Source organism: Caretta caretta, chromosome 5 (assembly GCF_965140235.1).
Source record: "Caretta caretta isolate rCarCar2 chromosome 5, rCarCar1.hap1, whole genome shotgun sequence".
Lineage (NCBI taxonomy): Eukaryota > Metazoa > Chordata > Testudines > Cheloniidae > Caretta > Caretta caretta.
In genome coordinates, this window is record NC_134210.1 from 38,509,598 (window position 1) to 38,532,515 (window position 22,918).

At 41.7% G+C, this 22,918-nt stretch overlaps 1 protein-coding gene and 1 long non-coding RNA gene across 3 annotated transcripts in view; one reads left to right on the forward strand and one right to left on the reverse strand.

Moving 5' to 3' along the window:
• Positions 1 to 22,918, reverse strand: part of PDE4D (phosphodiesterase 4D) — a 749,511-nt gene that overhangs the window by 561,060 nt on the left and 165,533 nt on the right. The window lies entirely within an intron of this gene.
• LOC142072000 (uncharacterized) lies at positions 826 to 2,207 on the forward strand. Its single transcript, XR_012668284.1, has 2 exons — positions 826 to 980; positions 1,652 to 2,207. It is a non-coding gene; the product is annotated as an uncharacterized LOC142072000 (long non-coding RNA).

Genomic DNA, 22,918 nt, shown 5'->3' on the forward strand with positions numbered 1-22,918 from the left:
TGCGAAAAATTTTTGCCAGCAAAGTGCCCGTGTAGACACCATGCTTGATTTTATCGCTTTAATTGCCTCCAGGAGGTGTCCCACAATGCCCATCGTGACTGCTCTTGTCAGCAGTTTGAACTCCACTGCCCTGAAGCCAGGTAAGCAACCATCCACCCCTCCCTCTTAGAAGCCTTGGGAATTTTTGAAATTCCATTTCCTGTTTGCTCAGCGTGGAGATGACTCATCACATCTTCCCGGGTGACCATGGCATGTTATCACAACAAATGCTCTCCTGCTTGGAGCATTGTGGAGCTGCTGGATCTGCTAAGTATATCGGGTGAGATGGCTGTGCAGTCCCAGCTGCGCTTGAGCTGTAGGAATTTTGATACCTAGGGCAGATTTCTCGAAGCTTGTGCTAAAAGGGCTATGATTGGGACACACTGCAGTGCAGAACGAAGATAAAGGAGCTTAGGCAGATGTACCATAAGGCGAGTGAGGCAAACCATTGTTCCAGTGCTGCCGGTTCTATAAGGAGCTGGATGCTATCCTCAATGGTGACCCCACCTCCACTACATAGAATCATAGAATATCAGGGTTGGAAGGGACCCCAGAAGGTCATCTAGTCCAACCCCCTGCTCAAAGCAGGACCAATTCCCAGTTAAATCATCCCAGCCAGGGCTTTGTCAAGCCTGACCTTAAAAACCTCTAAGGAAGGAGATTCTACCACCTCCCTAGGTAACGCATTCCAGTGTTTCACCACCCTCTTAGTGAAAAAGTTTTTCCTAAGAGCCCCATGGATACTTTGGCAGGCTTGGAGGCGGCAGAAAGAGGACCTAATCTGGAGGACAAAGTCATTGTTGAAGAGGTGGAGTTAGAAGATGATGTGGAGCTCCTGATGGGGGCGGGCAGGCAGGCAGGCACTGTTCACCACTCCGGAGGTGTCTAGCCAGTCTCAGTGTTGTTCTCCAGTGAGCAAGCAGTAGGAGAAGAGACTCCTGGTAAGTGACCGTGGTTTGTGTAGTGCGGAGGTAGGTTCAGGGTATAGAAATGTACAAGGCTGGCTGTGTTTCTGTGTGCTGGACATTTCCCTGGTTAGCTAATCAGTACGGTGGAACAGGGTGTTGATGCATGCCAAGATCTCACAGGAATCCTCCAGAGAGATCTCTAGGAAAGTTTCCTGGAGGTACTCGGTAATCCCCTGCTGAAGGTCCCTTGGCAGAGCTGCTATGTTCCTTCCCCCATTGTAGAAAACTTTCCCACACCATTTGGCAATTACTTGTACAGGGACCATAGTGGCCGAGCAGCATAGGGACCAGGGCGGAAGCCACAAGTCAGTAGTAGATGTACCCTCCCTTCCCTGCTTAACCTCAGCAGTGAGATATCTGCTACAATGACCCCCACCTGTGGAAAAAGTTTGGGAGAATTTTAGAATTTTTCCCCCACTTAGCTGCATCGCAACCCTTGCAGAGTACTGTATCCCCATGTAGAGCATTCCCCACCCCCAGCCAACACTCACCATGCTTTGGGTGTTCAACACAGAGATGTGTGCTTGCCAAGGGTCAGTGAGAAAGTGATTGTTATGTTACCAGAAGTGTATTTTACTGAAATGTTTCAATGCTGTGCGTTAACTTAATCATGCTTCTGTGCATTGTTCCTTCTGCTTCGGCAGACGTGGCCTTCAGGAAATCCCCACAGACACTGGCCAAGCGTCTCTGCCAGATAAGAAAGTGCTTAAGACAGAGTAAAGAAGATATGTTCCAGGAGGTGCTGCAGTGTTCCAATGCAGAGAAAAAGGAATGCAAGAAGTGGAGGGAAGCCAAAAGGCAGGACAGAAAAGAAAATCAGGAGTTTGTTAAGGATCCTAATGAGCGGATGATTAAAGTCATAGAGGAGCAAATGCAGATGCTGAAGTCCTTAATAATGCTGTAGACTGAGCAGATGCGTGCCCGCCCTCCCCTGCAGCACATTCAAAACTCTTTTCCATGCCCCCTCACACCCCCCAACTCTGCCCACACATTCCTTTCCACTTTCTGGGACTTCTCAGTTTCCTCTTAACTCCACCCCCTCAGACAACATTCAAAATGATAGCTGGACCTACACACAGCTCTGAAAATCTGCCCTTTCCTGGTACCTCCTTTCCCACCAAGCATCTTTGTGTATGTATGTAAGTATGTGTGAATGTGTTTTGTTTCTTGTGCAATAAAAGCAAAGTTTTGGAATGCTAACATCTTTATTTGTTGCCTACAAATTGAGATAGCAGGCACTACCAATACATACACAGGCAGTTTAATAATTTGCTTACTTGAACGTAAGGCCCCAAATGTCACCATTGCTTCCTAGGAAAACTACATGTAATGTAACATTGCAGCACAGAGATATACATTACTGGTTCTCATTTTCAAAGTGTTGCCTCAAAGCCTCCCTGATTTTAATTGCCCCCGCCCCTCCAGGGCCCCGTTGATAGCCCTGGTATCTGGCTGCTCAAAATCAGCAGCCAACCAGTCTGCCTCAACACTCCCCTGAGCAAACCTTTCACGCTTAGCTGCATAAAGATTATGCAACGTACAACACGTGGCTATGACTATGGGAATATTATCCTCTACCACAAAGGCATTGCCAGTGCACCTTTAATCGGCCAAAGGTACATTCCACTGTATACTGCTCATACTGTCAATGCTAGTGCCCCAAGTGTGGACATGCTCTGCTGACAGAGGGAGTGAGTGAGTGTGAAAAATGCAATACTGATTTTTATTATAGCGCTTTTTGAGTGTTGACATAAACTTTTGTAGACAAAACTCTGTAGTGTAGATAAGGCCTTAGTGTCCAAACTCACTCCCCTTACTAGCAGTCTCCATTTATTCTTAAGAATAAAATATACCCTAACTTGAACTACCTCAGGAATATCTGGTTTTAGATTTTCTCCTGCAACCCTCACTCCCTAGCCTTTATTTTCCCCTAGAGACCTTCAAACTTTGTTGGAGCTCCATACACCCACTTAATCTAGCTGCCAGAATGAATCACCAGAATAGCAGTGCATCTCCTTGCAAAGTGCTAGAACTGACTTATATCATTTATTTCAGTCCTTCCTTCTCCCTACTTTTGCACAGTATAAACAGTTAGGGCTAAACTGCTAGTGAAAAACAGTCTGTGTTATGAGGAAGGGAAGGTGCACACCACCTAGTAGCAGTACTCAGAGGCATGGTGTCTGAAGCTTAACTCATGCTTCTTAATGAATCTAGAGAGCACATAGGAGAAGCAGATTCTATATGCTTTTACTAAGAATGTAACAGCTCTGCCACCTTAGCTCAGCTTTGTACGTGCAAAAACCAAAACTGTCCTTTTGGCCCATCACCATGTTGCAAGGTGTGGGAAATTTCCTTTTACTCTCTCCGTACACTTGCATGTTTATTCACACAGTCAGATTCTTTACTAAACAATCAAATGCACCACTGAGTCATTAAAGGAAGAGTTTATGAAAGAGAAATATATACGCTGTCTTGTGTGGAGGAGGCAGGTTTGATGGGGAGAGGAGCATTACAGGTTTGTTTGTTTGGGGTTTGTTTTTTTTTTGGGGGGGGGGGAGGTTGTACTGCAGGTAACCGTCTGCCTATTTGAATACTGTATCATTTGCATTAGTATGTATTGTACTTATATTTTGACAATTTTTACTAAAGCTACTAAAAATAAATATGGCGGCTACATTGCCTGCTGTTGGAATCCAATTATTCTCAAAGCTATGCTGTGTTGCTGATTCTAACAAGAAAGAGCAATGTTGTATAAAAAAGTTCTTACCAATAATAAATCTTTAGGTTTTATTATCCTAAAGAATGAAATCCCCTTTTTGTTCTTTTGGTTCCATGTGCTTGCTTGAATGAAAGTCAAAGCTTATAACTAGCCAAGCTATATCAGGTGCTCGACAATGTTCCAGAACATCCTGAACATAAGAACAATGCTGACATCTTCCTTGTCAATATGTCAACTCAGTTTTAGCTTGAGAAGTTAAATATTTTCCACGTTATGTTCTAGGCAGGAGACATTCAGAAGAATCATTGTTTATAACAGTACTCTACAACAAGGCTGCATGATACAGCTCATGATTGCAATTCAGTCTAATAATCTACTAAGTACAGAAGCACAGCATATTCTACTAAGGACACTAAAAAAGGGTGGGGGGACTGTTGCTGAGAAAAAGAAAATAGGAGCCAAAGTTACATTCCGAACCAAAAGTAATTTAATTATTATTATTGTTATGCTGAAAGGTATTAATAACCACCACCAGGCGCGGAGAAGGTGTGTGTCTTATCCAAAGGCAATCACTGACCTCGTTAATGCCAGTGGGTATGTCAAGCACTGTCTTTCAGCCTCAGTAGAATGAGGAATTAACAGAGGTAAATATGTGAGGCACTAACCAGGTGCTCAGGCTGAGCAAATTGAACCCAGGTAGATTAACAGGAGTTTTCTGTTTGCAACCACGGGGCTAGGATGCTGGTTTGCAAGCTGCGTTTTGGTAAAAAAAAAAAAGCCAGAAAAGGAATTATGAGTATAATCCTGAGGGTAAAAGCAGACTGGCTGAATTTCCTGGCCACAGAGTTCACTAGAGTGGCAGACTTGGGAATTTCTGAAAGAGGAAACTTCCTGCTGTTTGTTTCTGTTGCGTTCAGGAATTAGGACCATGTGTACATTCTTTGTAGAGATACAAGATTGCATTAACAGTATACCTAACGGAAACAACCCATCTTGAGGCAGATAACTAAGGGGGAGGAAGAATATGATAGAAGTCCACAATGGTGTGGAGAAAGTGAATAAGGAAGTGTTATTTACCTCTTCACATAACACAAGAACCAGGGGGTCACCCAATGAAAATAGGCAGCGGGTTTAAAACAAACAAAACTAATAACACACAGTCAACCTGTGGAACTCATTGCCAGGGGACGTTGTGAAGGCCAAAAATATAACAGTGTTGAAAAAATAATTACATAAGTTCATGGAGGATAGGTCCATCAATGGCTAATAGCTAAGATGGTCAGAGCTGCAACCCTATGCTCTAGGTGTCCCTAAGCCTTGCACTGCTAGATACTGGGCCTGGATGATAGGGAATGAATCACTCAATGATTACCTTGTTCTGTTCACGACCTCTGAAGCATCTGGCATTGGTCACCATCAGAAGACAGGATATTGGGCTAGATGAACCAGTATAGCCATTCTTAAGTGTCTATAACCACTTTTGAAAATGTTACTCCAGACCCCCATTGTAAAAACAAATACTGAGACAGAATTTTGCTACAAAGAGCTTTCCATCAAAAAAAGCAAGACAGGATGGGAAGAAGAAAGTACCATCCATGTTTTAAAGATAGGGAACCAAGGCACAAAGACATTAAGTGACTTGCCCAGGGTCACACAGGATATCTGTGGCAGAAGTAAGAATTGAACCATAAAGCTGCTGAGTCTTTGAATAGGTCTACACTACAGCTGGGATTGATGCTCTGAGATCGATCCACCGGCGGTCAAGTTATTGCGTCTAGTAAAGACCCGCCAAATCGACTGCAGATTGCTCTCCAGTTGACCCCTGTACTCTACCCCCAACGAGTAAGGTAAGTCAACGGGAGAAAATCTCCTGTTGACCCCCTGTGGTGTATACCCCGCGGTAACTCGACCTAAGGTACATCGACTCCATTATTCATGTAGCTGGAGTTGCGTAGCGTAGGTCAACTTACTGCAGTATTGTAGACATAGCCTAAGTCTTATGCATTCCTTTCTGTTCCTTTCTGTTTTCCTTTCTAATGGCTTTCTTCATCAGAAAAGCAGGTCTGTGGCTTCAGACAACATCTCTACATGGCTTTCCAGGCTTGGTTTTCTCAAAGCTTAATGCTAATTAGAATTAGTTAAATAGTAAGAAAAACTGACTGCACCTACATTTGCTAAATCTGAATTGTATCTGACAGAAAAGTATGTATGTGCTCACTTTTTTTGTTGTGATTTTTCACACAATTTTTTGAAAATATATTTTTATGCAAATGTTTCAGAGGAAGCTTTTATTCATGTTAATAAATGTGTCTGTATGGGCAAATTAGCCTGTTTTCACACAAGTGAGTTTATTTGTATCAGTAATGAAAGAAATCAGCAGTTATAAGTTTGTGGAGTGGGTGTAGGTGAAAGAAGACCACCACCACATAATGGGCACTACATACAAGTAAATGGTGGCCTACAAATTTAATATAATCATATATTTAAGCTAGACAAATCTGAAAAGGCAGAAATCTTCTTCCTTTCTTTTTTTGCCCTTTGATTCAATATAAACATACCAATTGCTCTAATTTTACCTCCTCCAAAAGTTACTCACATGCTTTAAGCCTAATTCTCCTCCAAATTACAACCAATACATGCCAGTGTCATTATATTCTGTTATTTCTAGCTTACACCTGTGTTGAAGGAGAATTAGGCCCCCATTTATTTATATTTATTTTTTGCAAAGATTCAATTAGGAATTAATTTTTATATTCAAGTTATAAATCCCTTAAAATGAGGAGAAAAGAAGTACTTGTGGCACCTTAGAGACTAACCAATTTATTTGAGCATAAGCTTTCGTGAGCTACAGCTCACTTTGGATAAGTAAGCTGTAGCTCACGAAAGCTTAGGCTCAAATAAATTGGTTAGTCTCCAAGGTGCCACAAGTACTCCTTTTCTTTTTGCGAATACAGACTAACACGGCTGTTACTCTTAAAATGAGGAGGTTACCATGCATATTAGCAATGAGTGACCATCATAAAGCTTGGAGTTTTTGCTCAGACAAGTTTTCAAAGGTTCAGATGCAAACCTCTTTAGTCTGCACATTTGGGATTGAAATTTTACAGGAGTAGGTTTCAGAGTGGTAGCCATGTTAGTCTGTATCAGCGAAAAGAACGAGGAGTGGCACCTTAGAGACTAACAAATTCATTTTTCCCCCTACTGTTACTCACACCTTCTTGTCAACTGTGTGAAATGGGCCATCCTGATTATCACTATAAAAGTTTTTTTTCCTCCTGCTGATAACAGCCCACCTTAATCGATGAGTCTCGTTAGAGTTGGTATGGCAACACCCATTTTTTCATATATCTTCCTATTGTATTTTCCACTGCATGCATCTGATGAAGTGGGCTTTAGCCCACGAAAGCTGATGCCCAAATAAATGAGTTAGTCTCTAAGGTGCCACAAGTACTCCTCTTTCTTTTTACAGGAGTAGGGTCTCTCATGGATTGCTTTAAGTTTTATATTTTGTTTTTTCAATTATGTACATTCAAAGAGTGCTGACGGGCATGTATTAGAAATTTTATGATAAATATATAAAATGCCTACATTAAATTCCCTATCTATTCATTGATATGGTGGATGAAACTAGGTTTTAAAACAAATACAATATAACAAACATGAATAGATTTCTTGTAAATGCTGGAGGAATTAGTTGTAAAAAAGTGAAGCTCTGCCATCCAAGTGAAGTAATATAATTTAATTTGCTCAACAAACTTTGAAAATATTTTGTCTGAGAGCCAATTCAGAAAGGATTCCACGTATGTCTAACAGAAACTTGAGTGCCTTACATTTTTCTTTTTCATTTCACTGTTAATGTTTATATTGCAGTAGACCCAGAGGCCACGTTATATTAGGTCCTTTTCAACCACTTGGGAAAAAGCATAGTTCCTGCCCCAGAGCTTACAATCTAGGACAAGTTACATAGTGTAAGGGGACTGTTGCCCCCTCAATAACATTCAGTGGGGTTGTTTTAGTTGCTAGCTCCCAGTACTAAAAAGGGGGAAGGGTCGATGGGGAATCAGGACCCTGAGACTGACAGTCCCTAGGAGCAATGGAGAGAGGCCAATGACCCAGGTCAGCCTGAATGACAGGGCGGGCCGGCTAATCAGGGTGTCAGGAGGCCAGGGAGGTCCCGTCCTCCATGTGAGCTGGAATTGCCTGGGTCAGACAGAGTGGGGCCGAGCTAAGGAGAAAGCAGGGGCCTGAGCTGAGCTGGGGAGCAGAGCCGTGCCAGATCCAGAGAGAGCAGACCCTGTGCTGGGAGCAGAGCTGCAGCCCCAAAGCCAGAGGCACAGCCCAGAGAGAGCAGACTTGCCCTGGGAGGAGAGCTGCAGCAACCAGAGCCAGAGGGGCCAGAGAAGCAGCCCAGGGAGCTGGAGGCAGAGCAGCAGCAGCAGTGCAGAGACAGTGGTGCAGCTGGGGCTGGAGCAGTCCGGAGCTGGGTGTCGTGAGCAGCTGGGGAGAGCGAGGGGGACCCTGGGCAGCAGGCCCAGCACAGGGAGATGCCTCAGCCAAGAGGCTCTGCAGGCCAGGCTTGGATCGTAACCCCGACAGGGTGGGGGCGACACTGGGAAGAAGGGTCCTACCACTTAGAGCCTGAGAGCATGTGGCCACCTCCAGAGCAAGTGTCCAACCCACAGCATCCCTACAGCACAGCCAGGGCCTGAGCAGGAGGCCTGAGACTTACAAGGAACACACTGTGAACTGCCCTGGCATTCCAGAGACACTGTTTGTGATGTTCCCTGCCACAGGGTGGGGTGATGTGTTTCCTTTAACCTTTCCCATTTTTCCCGATTCTTTTTAAAATTAATTGTTGATTAAATAACTTGCATTTGCTTTAACTTGTATGTAATGGTCAGTGGGTCAGAGAACTGCCCAGTGCAGAGAGAGTACCCCGGGGTAGGGACGCCCTAGCCCCTGTGCTACGTGACCACAGGCAGGTTGGGGGTCGAGCCCCCCAGGAATCCTGGGCCCAGCCTTGTTGGGGTTACGAGGACTCTGCCAGACAGGAGAGTGGAAGGGGAGTCCTCAAGGGCAGGGAGGCCACTGGGTAAAGGAAGTGGGAGTGAGGACTCAGATCCTTTCGCTAGCCCACTTCACCAGGGTAGTGCAGAAGCCAGGGAAGTTCCCCACAACAGCGGGACTATTCCCCTGCTTACAATAGGACATAATTTTCATATGTAGACAAAATATACACTTATTTACACTGTTTTAACTTATTATTTTAAAATTTCAGATGGCAGCTCTCTCTAAGTGCCCTCTCAATTTTGCCATCATTAACTGGTTGATTTCCTACAAGAGTCACAACAGAGGTGTGTCTTGAGGATTTTGAAAGAACTTGCTAAATCAGTGTTGCTTGGTCCTCACGAGGCATAGAAGCAGCAGCAGGAGATGAGGACAACTGTAAACATTCTCAGAATTCACTCTCCTAGGTGTGGAATCAAGAAAGTATCCCTATTCAGCAAACAATGGGACTTAAGCACATACTTAAAAGCTTACTTGAAACAGGGCCTTAAGAAATAAGATGTCTGGGAAAGATATTTGCACTACAGAATTTATTTCCACCCTAATGGATTCAATACACAAAAGGTAAGACGGTAACAAACATGATTAATCTGAAAATAGAACTCTCTCAGATATTTAAGGTTCATATTACATTTTTATCCAAATACCAGCAGATAAGTAAGAAAAGACCTAAGCAAACAATAAGGAACTAGCCCGGTGAAAGTGAGTGAGGGTGAAGGGTATGGAGTGAGTGGGAGTGTGGCCTCAGAAAAGGGGCAGGAAGGCATGGGACCTCAGGGCAGGGGGTGGGGCAAGGATGTTTGGTTTAGGGCAGTTAGAAAGTTGGCAACCCTATATATTCTTGGTAAGAATAATGACATCTAGTGACCAGACAGGAAATCACAGCTGTGTCTTCTCTCTCTGTGGCTTCAGTCCTTCAAAGATTTACACCATGCTCAACTTTAAATTCATAAGTAGTCTTATAGAGCTATTCAGGAAAAATAAATCATTTGCATACATCTTTGCAGGATCAAGGCCTCTGTGTTTCTTATATTAGTACCAGCATAGAGAGTAGATTATATGAAACATTGATTATGGTTTAGAAAGCATGGGGGACTACACCAAAAGTCCTGCATATACAGATTTTTACTCTATAAATATGCCTTTATCCTTTATTTTAATATCTTGTGCTGACAGATGTGAAAAAAGTTATCTAAAAATAAATTAAACTTGAACATTTCAAAGGAATACCCCAGCCAGAAAATCAACTACTGAAACTACTTAGTAACTGGTTTCAGAGTAACAGCCGTGTTAGTCTGTATTCACAAAAAGAAAAGGAGTACTTGTGGCACCTTAGAGACTAACCAATTTATTTGAGCATAAGCTTTTGTGAGCTACAGCTCACTTCATCGGATGCAAGTGAGCTGTAGCTCACGAAAGCTTATGCTCAAATAAATTGGTTAGTCTCTAAGGTGCCACAAGTACTCCTTTTCTTTTTACTTAGTGACTCTGCTTTTCTGTCTTGTAACTTTTTTTTTTAATTATGGGGAACAAAACCAAACAAAACAGTCAATGCTACCTAATGTCTTTCCTCAGGATTCTAGAACATCAGTACTTAGAGTTTTATATCTGACAGCTAGGTAGCATAAGAAATTAGGTTCTAATATTCCAGTTACAGATTACAATCTATAAAGTTATGCAACAATATGTTCTATAATTTTTTCCAAGTCAACAGTCCTTTCCTTATGAGATTATTTCTTTCCAGAGGGTCTCAAATTTTATTCCCTTCACAGCATATTAGATAGTGTCTGAATCTCTCAGGGCTTATATTCACTGCAGTGTTGGCTCCAGGTGTTCAAGTGTTACTCTCAGCCCAACGCCCGTGCACATACAAAAATCGCTAGCTTGAGTTGGGTGGTGGTTTAAACTCAAGCTAGCTAGCCAATCAGGGAGTATGTGCCAAAGTTTGAATGCTGCGCACCCTCACTAGTAATGCAGTGGAGACAAAACTACAACCTACAACTAGAGTTAGCACAAATCAACTGCTAAACCAATCAATCAATCTGAATAGCTCAAGTGTTGTTTCAAGTATTTTTGCAGTGTGGATATAATCACTTGAACTAGGCTAGCTTAAATAGAGGAAGTCAATGTTAGGATATAGATATTCATGCCTGTCTGTAAAGGCCCATACTCTAAGAATTTAGGTGTATTCTTATCACTTGGCTAATTATAGAGGTATAAAAGAATCAAAATCACTATCTGCTGGTGTAAGGGCCTTCTCTTTCTGTGACAGTCTGAGGCCCTGTTCTTAGGCTAAGGCCTTTGGCTAAGCAGCAGAGGCAGCCATAAGCTGGGAAGCGAACAGTCACATCCTCACATTCCAAACTAGTCACATTGAAATAAGGTGCTATTGGGCTGTTAGGCACTATCAGGACAGGATTGTATTCCTATCACCTCCAGAGAAAGGGAAGTGCCTAGAAAATGTAAAAGGAAACTTAGTTTGATAAAAAGAAAAGGAGTTCTTGTGGCACCTTAGAGACTAACCAATTTATTTGAGCATGAGCTTTCGTGAGCTACAGCTCACTATAGCATCCTGTCTGGCAAGAACTCACTTATCAATAGCTGGGATGTGAAATCCTCACTTCTGTGTTGTCTTGTCATTGTAGTTCCCACTTTGCTATTGTTTGTCTGTATAATCTCTGTCTGGTTCTGTGATTGTTCCTGTCTGCTGTATAATTAATTTTGCTGGGTGTAAACTAATTAAGGTGGTGGGATATAATTGGTTACATAATCATGTTACAATATGTTAGGATTGGTTAGTTAAATTTCAGGAAAATGATTGGTTAAGGTATAGCTAAGCAGAACTCAAGTTTTACTATATAATCTGTAGTCAATGAGGAAGGGGGTGGGGGTGGGTGGGGGTGGGCATGGGCATGTGGGTAAGGGAGATGGGAACAGGGAATGGGGGTAAGAAAATTGGAATCATGTTTTGCTAAAGGGGGAAATGGGAACAGGGAATGGGAGTAAGGAAGTTGGAATCATGTTTTGCTAAGGGTAGGAATGGGAACAGGGACACAGGTGTAAGGCTCTGTGGTGTCAGAGCTGGGAAGGAGGATACTAAGGAAGGAAACTGGAATCATGCTTGCTGGAAGTTCACCCCAATAAACATCGAATTGTTTGCACCTTTGGACTTCGGGTATTGTTGCTCTCTGTTCATGCGAGAAGGACCAGGGAAGTAAGTGGGTGAAGGAATAAGCCCCCTAACACTCAAGATAACTATTGCAGTGAAAAAAGAAAAGGAGTACTTGTGGCACCTTAGAGACTAACAAATTGATTTGAGCATAAGCTTTCGTGAGCTACAGCTCACTTCATCGGATGTATTCAGTGAATGCATTGCATTCATCGGATACATTGCAGTGAAGACAGCCCATAGGACACCAAATTCTCGTTCATATTGGTGTATGTCAAGACCACTTAACACTATTATCTAACAGATCATATCAATATGACAGTGTATTATATTACACTTACACTCAGGACTATGTTATTTTATTATTAACATAAAAACACACACTTGCACCAAAACAAATGATGTTTCGAGACACATCATGCTATCTAATAGATGTTATCTATGTTTTGTTTGATTTTACCCACTATGTAACACATGCAACTATGCTGGGTAATGGGTTGCATTACACTATAATGTTATTCCTTTGAGGTTTTTAAGCTCAGGCTTAAAAGCCCTGGCTGGGATGATTTAGTTGGGGACTGGTCCTGGTTTGAGCAGGGGGTTGGACTAGATGACCTCCTGAGGTCCCTTCCAACCCTGATATTCTAAGATTCTATGATGATTAACTCTGTTGTATTGCTCAGGAAACTGACTATTCTTGGTAAGAGACTCACTGTACAGCACCAAAATTATTTTAAAATTCAGTAGCTATAGACTTACTCTGGATAATATAAAATCATCTGACAGTATTTAGCTAATTCCTGAGAAATAATTTTTAGAAACCCATCTAGAAGTGTACCACACTAACAATACAGAATTGTAACCCTCTATTTCCCAAGCAAAATCAAAATTACATCTAATAAAGGTCCCTGTTCAGCAAAACACTTAAGTATATGCTTAAATCCATGCTTATTCAGCACAGCATTTAAGAATATGCTTAAATCTCACTGAATTTAAGCACTTGATTAAATGCTGATCTAGGGATGAAATTAAACACCTATGCAAGTCCCATGCTCAACTGGGGCTTTAGATAATTTCATGGTGTCCTATTACTCACAAAACGAATAATACTGCAAACTCCTGAAAATAAAGTTTTAAACAATAAAAAACTTTGAAAAAAACCCTTTAAGGTTTATGGGTTTGTCCCCAGGAAAATAAATGAACAAAAAATGTTTTGTAGTTTAAATTTGGACTAAGTTTCACTAAACAGAGCACTTCTGTTGGGATTGACAGGATTGATAAATAATGCCACCTTTCAGGCTAGTAACTCCAAAGGTTGTTCCAACTTAACTCCAAGAAATCACATGTAACAAATGGAATTTTTAATACTGCTTAAAAGCTAATTTTTCTAGCAGAGATTCTTGTAACAATATAGATATTAATATTGAGATTTCTCTAGCTGCTCTGGTTTCTTGAATCTGAGCAACCAGCATTTTCAAATGATTAAGAAATACTTCAGATCCCATAGCTTACCTACAAAATGACACACTCACTGAGCCCTGGTCTACACTAGGACTTTAGGTCGAATGTAGCAGCATTAAATTGATGTAAACCTGCACCCGTCCACACGATGAAGCCATTTATTTCGACTTAAAGGGCTCTTAAAATCGATTTCCTTACTCCACCCCTGACAAGAGGATTAGCGCTTAAATCTGCCTTGCCGGGTTGAATTTGGGGTACTGTGGACACAATTCGACGGTATTGGCCTCCGGGAGCTATCCCAGAGTGCTCCATTGTGACCGCTCTGGACAGCACTCTCAACTCAGATGCACAGCCTGTACCCTGAATAACGTCTGCTCACTTCAGTAACAGAGAGTGTGTGTATACTACTCATGTTCGTACTACACAGCCAGTACAACTACTGAAAACCTGAGCGGTCTCGTGCTGTGTTTTTGTCTCATTCATCATCAACAGAATGGTTAACTAAGTTCTACTTGCCAGGCCAAAATTCCAATCTCACTTCAACTGTGTAATCCTACTGAAGACAAGTGGGATGTACAGGGTTAAATGAGGACAGCCATTGGCACATAAAATCTTTATTTCAGAGTAACAGCCGTGTTAGTCTGTATTCGCAAAAAGAAAAGGAGTACTTGTGGCACCTTAGAGACTAACCAATTTATTTGAGCATAAGCTTTCGTGAGCTACAGCATCCGATGAAGTGAGCTATAGCTCACGAAAGCTTATGCTCAAATAAATTGGTTAGTCTCTAAAATCTTTATTATTTCTAGGATTGCCAACTTTCTACTCCCACAAAACCGAACAACCTTGCTCCCCCTACCCCACCTCTCCTCCAAGGCTCCACCCCCTGCTCACTCCATCCCCTCCGTCGCTCAGTCTCCCCACCCTCACTCACTCATTTTCACCCGGCTGGCTCAGGGGATTGGGATGCGGGAGGGGCTGAGGGCTCTGGCTGGGTGTGCAGGCTCCAGGGTGGGGCCAGAAATTAGGAGTTCAGGGTGCGGGAGGGGGCTCTGGGCTGAGGCAGAGGGTTGGGGTGTGGGAGGGGGCACGGGCTCAGGGCTGGGGCAACGGGTTGGGTGGGGGGATGGGATGAGGGCTCCAGATGGGGGTACGGGCCCTGGGGTGGGGTTGGGGATGAGAAGTTTGGGGTACAGGAGGGTGCTCCAGAATGGGATCGAGAGGTTCAGAGGACAGGAGGGAGATGTGGGTTGGGGCATGGAAGGGGATGAGAGGTGCAGGCTCCAGGCAGCGCTTACCTCAAGCAACTCCCGGAACCAGCAGCACGTCACCTCTCCGGCTCCTACGCAGAGGCGCGATCAGGTGGCTCTGGATGCTACCCCATCCGCAGGCACCACCCCCACAGCTCCCATTGGCAGCAATTCCTGGTCAATGGGAGCTGCGGAGCTGGCTCTTGGGACGGAGGCAGCAGGTGGAGCCGCCTGGCTGTGTAGGAGACAGAAGGGGGATATGCAGCTGCTTCCGGGACCCGCATGGAGCTGGGCAGGTGGGGAGCCTGCCTTAGCCCAGCTGTGCTGCCAACCGGTCTTTTAACGGCTCGGTCAGCGATACTGACTGGAGCCGCCAGGGTCCCTTTTTGACCGGGCGTTCCGGTCGAAAACTGGACAACTCACAACCGTAGTTATTTATGGTGATGTACTTGAGAGAAAAAACCCTGCTGGACTTTTAGATTCTAAGCTCAGTTTTCATGGCTGACAGTTAAGAAAAGTCATATTTTCATTGTAAACTGAGCAAAGGAGACCGACTATACATCAGGGGAGAACACACACACACACACACACAGACTTTTCAGACTACAACTTCACCTGAGTTGTGGAAAAGAACAGGAAAGTATTACCACAGTTTACCAATCCCACACTACCCTACCAAAAAATACGAAATGAACTAGATATATTATAGCTTGGGTATGATGCAAAGGGAAAAACAACAAATCAGTAACACTGTTTATAAAATTGCTTTCATTGCTAGGTTACAAACAACAGCAAAACATTAGAGAGAGGAACAATATTAATCACTCATAATTAACTCCATGCAAAACCTCTGACCTTTTCAAATCAGCACAGAGAACACAAGTTTAATAACATTCCATATACTCTTGGAAAAAGTATACTATAAAGGAATGAATTTAAATGTCTAAACATATTCACATTTGGATACGTAAAAATCCATGATAAAAAGGTAAATATTAACTAAATTTTATGCAGGATTTTAGCATTGTCAAACATGTCTGGTAAATCCATGCTTGAGACATTTCACAGTAAACATTTCAAATAAAGCAGGACTGTATCCAGATTTTCTATACTTTCATTTTGTACTTTACAGTGTTTAGTATTCAAAAAGTTCAGTGGAAACAGTGTTCACTTGTACAACAGAATGGAGAATTTAAGTAACTACACAGATAATGTACGAATGTGCTAACAGGTCCAACAATCTTGATATATTTTAGAACATGACCTGTCAATCATTTCTGAAATTCTAGAGGGTCTGGTGCGTGAGGTGCTAAGTGCTCTTTCTCCCAAGGAATTCAATAGGTGTTGAGGAAACATGGGGACTCACAAGAGCAGGTCATTAGTAAGCAAGGTCAATGTGTATCCTGTGTCTCATGCAAGTGATGTCTTGTAATATTTGGAGGCATCTCCAGAATTATGTTTGAGAGACCAGTAATAATATAAAAACATACATGTATTTAACAATTTCCATCTAAGGATCTCAGAGTGTTTTTCCAGTATTAATTAATGTTAGCCTCACAACATTCATGTGTGTTAGGTACTAGCAGCTTTATTATTACAATATTACTGCCATAAAATATAATACAGGTGTGAAGTTTAATTTTCTGAAGTGATAATATTCCACAGAATTAAACATTAGGTCTCCATTATGCTTTATGACAGGAATAAGAAACTGTGTCAATATTAACATTAATAGTTAAAAATATCATAAATCAACTGACTAAGAATTTTACAGTGGTTCTAAGCAGTCAAAGCTTCCACAGCAATGAAAAAGACTAGAAAACATTAGCCTGTAGATAAGGCTTCATATTAACAAAGAGAAAGATCCAGTTTGAGAGATGGTCCCTATAGCCCTGATCCACATTAGATCAGGCCCTATATTCATAATATAAATTACTGATAGACCTGGTAAAATTTTTCAAAATGTTAGACATTTTTCAAGTGTGCTCACCGTATATGTGAGTTGTCAAAAAGAGCACAGAGCAAACACTTACCCAACTATGTATTTCTTCATAAATGGTACTTACCTATAAAGCAAATAAATAGAAAATAAGTAAAAGAAATCAAAAGTATACCCATTCTAGCACATTAAAAAAGAATGCAGACCATAAAATGTGCTGTTCGCTCATATAAGACATTACAGGTCATTTTTTTCTACCTTGCGAAACTATCACTTCTTATACACCACTGGTCATCCACAGTAATAGAATGCTGAATGGGATTCCTAGATCAGCTTGTTCTTTTTTTACATTCTTCTGGCTTCTTTTTTTTTTTTTTTTTTTTTTTTAAAGTAAATTTACACTCTTCAGAGTTTTAAAAATGGCTTGCAAGTCCTTGTACATCATATATCCAGATTTTAAGGATCAGCTATGATGCAAAATATATTTTTCTCTAATATGGGTTTTCCTCTATAAAGCTTCCGTGTTATAACAACAACATAATGATAAGAACAATAGTAGCATGCTGACTACTCTTTCTAACCAGGTTAGGAAGCCACTCTACATTCCAACAATAAAACAGTATTTTTTACAATTATTTTATGTTCTGCAATCTGATAATGCTCAGCTGCGATGCCACAGAGTACAGTGTACTTCAATATCACAGCAAGACAGCTTGAGCCCATTCGTGGGACTGAGGAGAGCAGAGTCCTATTCCCAGCCCTGACAGTAACCTGTTGTGTAACTTTGGAAAAAGTCATTTGCCTCTCAAAGCTTCTGTTTTCCCTCCTACCTTTGTTTAAACTGTAAGCTCTTCAGACAGAGACTGTCTCTTACTATGTATTTAGTACAATGTGACCCTGATCTTGGTTGAGTCCTCTAGGTCTCACTGTAATACAAATAATAATAATACATTGTACCAGAGAAAACTGATGACATATGGAGCTGGTTTTAGGGCTCAGATAACTTCTCATTTTCCTATGGTATATGGCAGGTTTAGGTCCCATTAACTTATTTTTTTTAATACCTATGTAAAAATAAATTTGAAAACTGTGCCATATAAGAGAGGAAAACAAATTCTTATCTGAGCTTTAATAAGCCAGCTCCATATGACAGTCAGAACATAAACAAGTGAAAAGTAACCTGTTCCTCTTAGCCCATCATGAAGGCCTCTCTTTGTTGAAGTGGGGAAACCCAGCACATATTGGTGATGTAAACATATTTTCTTTTTCTGCTTTGCAATTTAAGATGTTATTTTACAATTCAGACCTCAGAGCTCAATTCAGTATCATCTGGCATTTGCAATTCTGTACAATGTAGAATTTTTCTTTCTTTATTTGGTCGCGGGACTTTGAAAAGTCTAACATTTGTGGTGTAAAGGCTAGGCAAGTTTTTAGATTAATATGCTCTTGCAATAGTGATGACAGGAGAAGGATTTTTCCTTTATTCACAGTCCTGCAATGACTTCTCCTTTCTATTAAAATATCCTACTGCACTTTATAGATGTCAGCATGGGAAGCCTTAGAGCTGCAAAAAAGTGCTTTTAAAAAGTATTATTAATATGTGACACTTTATAGCAGGTTTCCTCCATGGCTCTCAAATCACTTTACAAAGGTGCATATCACCACCATCTTACAGACAGGGAAAATGAGGCAGAGTTCTTAACTAGCCCCAGTTCACTTAGTGAGTCAGTGCTCAGATGGAAATACGTCTCCAGACTCCCAGTCATTGTGTCCTATAATGCAGAATCATTAAATTTTGTTCTTTAGATTTATTATATTAGAATTTATGCCATTAAATAGCTCATGTATTTTATTTCATTTTATTTTATTGTTTTAGAGAAAAAATAAATGAGGTAACAAGAGAAAAAACAACATTTGCTAAGCCTATGGGGATCATAAGATGCCTGTGGTCAGACAAAAGTCAAAAGAATGTGATTGTATTCTGTAGCTTTGTAAAATATGGACAAAACTTTCAGAATGCAATGGACAAAAAGCCATTTAAGCTCTGTGCCTAAAGACAAAAAGGTTTCAAAAGACAAAGGAACGAAGTTCCTCTGAACCTGTGTAGACTACCACATGATCAGTTTGTATAACAGAGATCCAAATGAATACATGCTTCTGTACTTCTACACGTGAATGATTTCATTTCTATGTTCTTGCAGAATATATTAAAATAAAAACACTAAAATATTACTACTCCACAGTAGCTGGTTGTGCAGTTAGCAGCCATAAAGATTTGACTTCTGAGTTTGGACCCAAACTCTTATAACAGATCGGGAAGATATACTGTTTATAAATGTGATACTTCTCAGCACCCAGGAGGGTCTATCTGCCAGTTACTGCTAACAAATTGCGAAGGGATCTTATGACAACCCTCAAATAAAACAAAAACATTTAGACAAAGGTCACAAAGACCAAAAAAAATGGAGTACTTGTGGCACCTTAAAGACTATGAAGTGAGCTGTAGCTCACGAAAGCTTATGCTCAAATAAATTTGTTAGTCTCTAAGGTGCCACGAGTACTCCTTTTCTTTTTGCGGATACAGACTAACATGGCTGCTACTCTGAAACAAAGACCAAAGAAAGCCACCTGAATGGCCATGGTCTCTAAAATGAATAAATAAATAACAATCAAGAAACTACAATATGTAATCAAGCCTAATAAGAATTTTCTTTTATTAAATGCAACTTTGCACTTCATGTCCTCTAGTCATATGCAATATACTTTATTATTGCAATCTTTCAAAGTCGCTGGTCAATTCTTTATCTTTTTTTGTTACCTATAAGACTCCATATTTCAACTGTATTTAAATATTTTGAATTCTGGAGTCCTTTCAGACGAGTTAGAACAACAGGTGTGGTGGTCAAGAATGATGCTAACTCAATTTATTTCCTATCAGACATGTAAGTTTCAAATTAAGTCCCACTTATATGGCTACTTTGACCAAAATATGAGTGCAAGTGAGAGAGGACTATTAATAGTTAAAGATGATTTATTTTTAAACATTAGAGGCCAGATCTTCACCTGGTATAAAGCAGCTTCAGTGACGACACACTGACTTACACTATTGCTCCTTGGCTATGTCCAGGGCTTTGAAGGATGGCTTCTTAGTGGAGGAGTCAGGGTATATTTTAAAGTATAAATTGTTTTTGTGTACACGAACACTAGACCTGGAACAGAGATAGTCACAAACACCATGCTGGCAACCCCTTATTTTACGAATCTCAGCCCAGCCTCAATGCCTTTTCCCTAGGGAGCCTCTCTACCTCAAGAGTTGACTCCAGTCAAAGACAAAGCCACAGATCTCCTGCCACTGGCAGAGTGCCTTCTAACCATAACACTGCATAACAAAACAGCACTGCCCCATCCCGCCTCTCTACCCCCAACCCTAACCATCAGCATGTCTTGTGGAAAGAAAAAAAACTTGGAAGATGTTAGAATATAGATATTCACGCCTGTCTGTAAAGGCCTATACTCTAAGAATTTAGGTGTATTCTTATCACTTAGCTAGTTATAGAGGTATAAAAGAAAGAATCAAAATCACTGTCTGCCTGTGTAAGGGCCTTCTCTTAGTGTGACAGTCTGAGGCCCTGTTCTTAGGCTAAGATCTTTGGCTAAGCAGCAGAGGCAGCCATAAGCTGGGAAGCGACCGGTCACATCCTCACATTCCAAACCAGTCACAATGAAATAAGGTGCTATTGGACTGTTAGGAATACAATCCTGTCCTGATAATGCCTATCACCTCCGGAGAAAGGGAAGTGCCGAGAAAATGTAAAAGGAAACTTAGTTTGATAGCATCCTGTCCGGCAAGAACTCAATAGCTGGGATGTGAAATCCTCATTTCTGTGTTGTTCTCTTATTGTAGTCCCCATTTCCCCATTGTTTGTCTGTATAAACAGACATATAAACAGTCCCCCATTTCCCTATTGTTTGTCTGTATCTCTGTCTGGTTCTGTGATTGTTTCTGTCTGCTGTATAATTAATTTTGCTGGGTGTAAACTAATTAAGGTGGTGGGATATAATTGGTTAAATAATCGTTACAATATGTTAGGATTGGTTAGTTAAATTTCAGTAAAATGATTGGTTAAGGTATAGCTAAGCAGAACTCAAATTTTACTATATAGTCTGCAGTCAATCAGGAAGTGTGTGTGGGAGGGGATGGCAACAGGGAATAGGGGTGGGGATATTGGAATCATGTTTTGCTAACGGGCGGGAATGGGAACAGGGACACAGGTAGGGCTTTGTGGTGTCAGAGCTGGGAAGGGGGACACTAAGGAAGGAAACTGGAATCATGCTTGCTGGAAGTTCACCCCAATAAACATTGAATTGTTTGCACCTTTGGACTTTGGGTATTGTTGCTCTCTGTTCATGCGAGAAGGACCAGGGAAGTAAGTGGGTGAAGGAATAAGCCCCCTAACAGAAGATTGTGCAGAACAGCACTACCTGGTGACATCTGCCATAACATTAACACCACAAAAAAACTGTCCTGAATCAATTAGGGTTGCTACACACATAACAGGTCTGACACAAACCCACAATGGTAACAAATGCAAAGTTAAGCCGCCACATAGTATATATCCTCTTCGCCTTCACCCACAGACATGTCAGTATTACTACAGCTACTATATATGACTGCCCATACATGACAATCTCAGCTCTGTCACCCTTCATTCTTCTGCAGACACCAGATTATTCTTTCCTACCACCAGGACTTGGTTGTTTAGGGAGATGGTCATTTGGTAATTGGGTGTATGAAGTAGGGCAGTCAAAGTGTTTGATAGGATAGGAATAGTCACTGAATGGGAAGTGACATTTTCTTGGACTCCAAGACAATCGTGGATTAAATCTCCAAAACCTGTCCACTAAAATTTCCGTGGCACTTTCTGAACAAAACACATGCACACTCTATTAGTGCGTAACATCCTCCTTCTTCCTGGGGTTTGCTTGAATGACAACACATCCAACCTCAGCCTAGGCTTTCTCCTGAGGGTGACTTTCCTGTGAGAGTCCCTGTCCCTTCTTACTCAGAGAGCATGGTAACCTCCACCCTCATTACACATAGAATCATAGAATATCAGGGTTGGAAGGGACCCCTGAAGGTCATCTAGTCCAACCCCCTGCTCGAAGCAGGACCAATCCCAGTTAAATCATCCCAGCCAGGGCTTTGTCAAGCCTGACCTTAAAAACCTCTAAGGAAGGAGATTCTACCACCTCCCTAGGTAACGCATTCCAGTGTTTCACCACCCTCCTAGTGAAAAAGTTTTTCCTAATATCCAATCTAAACCTCCCCCACTGCAACTTGAGACCATTACTCCTTGTCCTGTCATCTGCTACCATTGAGAACAGTCTAGAGCCATCCTCTTTGGAACCCCCTTTCAGGTAGTTGAAAGCAGCTATCAAATCCCCCCTCATTCTTCTCTTCTGCAGGCTAAACAATCCCAGCTCCCTCAGCCTCTCCTCATAAGTCATGTGTTCTAGACCCCTAATCATTTTTGTTGCCCTTCGCTGGACTCTCTCCAATTTATCCTTCTTGTAGTGTGGGGCCCAAAACTGGACACAGTACTCCAGATGAGGCCTCACCAATGTCGAATAGAGGGGAACGATCACGTCCCTCGATCTGCTCGCTATGCCCCTACTTATACACATGGGGGAGTAAGGTGGCTGCTGCAACAGTGGTGCAATGCCAGGAAAAAGTACCTATCATGAAGAGACATATGTGGACACAGTGACTAGGAGATAAAGGAGATTGAGCCAATACAGTGCAGGATGCTGTTGCACTGAATGAGAACAGACTTAGGGAACTTTTCATTTGAAAAACTCTCTCGCTCTCTCTGCATATAGGGTGTATTTGAAGAGGTATGAACAGGATATCAAGGTGTAGGACTCTGCAAAGCAACTAGGTCTTTTCTGCTGAAGCTTGCAGGTTCATAGTGGAAGCCAGAACAGGTGGGGATTAGCAGCTCTAGTCCAGGATATAAAAGATTTGGGTAGCTCTCTGAGTAAAAAAGGACTTGGCCACAAGGGGACTCACAGGAAGAATGTGGGGGGAAAAGTCAAGCTTGTGGGAAAGCTTAGGGTGAGTTTGAATGTTTTCAGAGTAACAGCCGTGTTAGTCTGTATTCGCAAAAAGAAAAGGAGTACTTGTGGCACCTTGGAGACTAACCAATTTATTTGAGCATAAGCTTTCGTGAGCTACAGCTCACTTCATCAGAGGCATCTTTTTTTGAATGTTTTGTCATTCAGGCAAACCCCAGGAAGAGGAAGGAGGTT